Raw genomic sequence first — 2749 nt, forward strand, 5'->3', positions numbered from 1 at the left:
TTCCACAAATGTCTCTCCCTTACTCTTACAGATATTGTGGAGCACACAGCACGGAGCAATAACTATGGGAATACTAGTTTCGCTGAGGTCTAATGAGTCAGTAAAAGCTCGCTGGTGCAGTTTAAACATCCAAAGGCACATTCTACCACCATTATGCACTTGCTCAGCCTATAGTTGAACTGCTCCTTACTACTGTCCAGGCTTCATGAGCCATGGGAGCAAGGGGTAGGCTGGGGTAGGTGCAACCGCACAGTGCTGCCGACAGGGAGAGCAGCTTGAGGCAGAAGCCTCCAGCTGGCATGATATTCCAGGCAGAACTGAATCTCCATTGGACAAAACTCAGAATGACCTGAAGTCATTCCCATTTTTGTCCAGGTGCCCCCAACCGACCTCACCAAGGCCGGCCAGGAGCACCTATGTCTGCCCAAGCACCCCAAACTAATCTGACCAAGGTTGGCCAGAAACACCCACGGGACAATGATGGTTGGCAGTCATACCACACCGTCTGCCATCTGCAAGGCAAGGCAAGGGGATGCTGCTGTGTCGCACTGCAGTATCACGTTTGCCAGCAGCACCCAGGAGACATACAGTGACAGTGAGTTGAGCGGGCTCCATGCTTGCCATGGTATGTCTGCACAGGTAACCCATGAAAAAAGGCGAGATGATTTTTTGCTGTTTTCACAGAAGGAGGCCTGACAACATGTACCCAGAACTACCCACAACGTTTTTGCCCACTGGGCATTGGGAGCTCAACCCAGAATTCCAGTGAGTGGAGACTGTGCGATAGCTTCCATAGTGCAACGCTCGGAAAGCGGACGCCAGCCTCAGTACTGTGGACGCATACCACCGACTTAATGCGCTTAGTTGGGACACAAACGATTGTATAAATCCATTTCTAAAAAAGCAACTTCTATTAAATCGACCTATTTCATAGTGTGGACATACCCTCAGAGAGGCTGATGCTGTCCACCAGCAATAGACCCACTTCTCTACTGGTCTTCAGGATCCAGGCCATGAGACTTAGCTAGGCAGAATATCAAAGGCAACCTCTAGTCCCTTTCTGCATGGCCTACACTCAGTGAGGAAAATCTGGTATTCAGTCTTTCTATACAACTTCAGCCTTCCCTTGCCTCTACAGAAGCAGACAGCACTGGGTTGAGCTATAGAATTTTACTCACAAAATAATTAGAAGTTTCTTGATAATGGGAAAGGACTTAAGTCAGTCACCAACTGAAAGCCACTGGCCCCTCAGCCCCAATACATACTTGTAGCATCTGTGGCAAAAGAACAACAGCCTCTTCTCTCCTGCACAGCATAATTTTGAAGTTCAAAATTTCTTTTGCAGCCAGATTTACCCCACATCTTCCTGTATTTCATCTGGATGCCAAGGAGTAACTGAGTACAAAGGCAGAGAAGGCAGCATCTTGAAGGGTAGGTCTGAAAATGCTGACATACTTAAAAGTGGCCTGATCTCAGAAAAACTTCCCTCAAGGCCTTCTGGAAGTACTCTTTCTTTTGCTTTTGGGGTATACCATTAACAAGGTCCTTGCCTGAATAGATGTGCCACTCCATTAAAATGTAGGGGATAGTAGGTCAATCCATAACTGCTTAAACACTAAAGCTAACTGCCACTCAATCCGAAAACTCCTGACTCATGGCATTGTACAGATAGGATGTTCATGACCAGCACAGGACTGAGTTGAAATGGAGTAGTTTGTAATTCATCTCAGTCTATCCATCAGTCTCAAAAGCATCCAGCACCATTATGAAGAACTTAATCACCTGCAAAGTACCACACACCACCACCACAATCAGTTGTAGTTGAAAACTATTCTTTGACTCCCACAAAGTGAATACAGCTTTAGTTAATCAGATACTCGCTGGGTGAGATGAGAAAGATGGTCATGTGGTGAAGGCACAGCGCCACTCTAGTGAAATGCTTTCCATTCCTGGCTCCCATACTGTGGTAAATCACTTGTGCCTCAGTATTCCATTTGTAAAGTGAGATGAATGCTCCCTCTACTCTCACTGGGAAGTTTACAATAAATTGACAAATTCAGAGGGTGCTGTGGTGGGAAGCATGCAAGTAATGAGAAATTGTAAACATCATTCTATATATTGAAGAGGAATTTGCTTCTTCAGACCCTGCTAACCAGTTGCATTTTTGATCACAAAAAAGTAGTATCCCCAAACCATATCCTGTCCTACTTGTGAATGGAAGGCAAGTCTTCAGCTCTACCCCAGACAGTCCACTTTGTTTCTCCCAAGTCTGATCACTCCTACTTCTAAATTAGAAAGGCATGCAAGGATTAAATGGATTGCTGATGCTAAGTGTAGGCCTTTGTTCCTTTGCAGGCCTTCAAAAGTACCTTTCACTTTTGCCCCATGCTGAAGTGTGGAGTCAGAGGCTGCGAATAAAAATAAAACAGGGACTCTAGGGTTGAGATTCATCATACATCCCATTAAGGAAAAACGTGATCCTTCACATTCATGAAATTACACTCAGGAAACTCTTTAAACTGTTTGCATCAGATCTGAACACATTTTAATTGATTTACATCTCAACTTAAAATCAGAATTTTCCTTCAGATGTGAATGGAGTTCTACTGGTAGCACTACAGAAACTGTGGTCAGTGACTTGAACAAGCTGTCCTTTTTGCTTACAAGATGGTGGTTTGTAGAGTTTCAGCAATCAAATCCATGCTGTCCCCCAATGGTGTCTGCTGTATGCCATACAGGAATACAGAGC

The sequence above is a fragment of the Gopherus evgoodei genome, chromosome 10 (assembly GCF_007399415.2).
Source record: "Gopherus evgoodei ecotype Sinaloan lineage chromosome 10, rGopEvg1_v1.p, whole genome shotgun sequence".
Classification (NCBI taxonomy): Eukaryota; Metazoa; Chordata; order Testudines; family Testudinidae; genus Gopherus; species Gopherus evgoodei.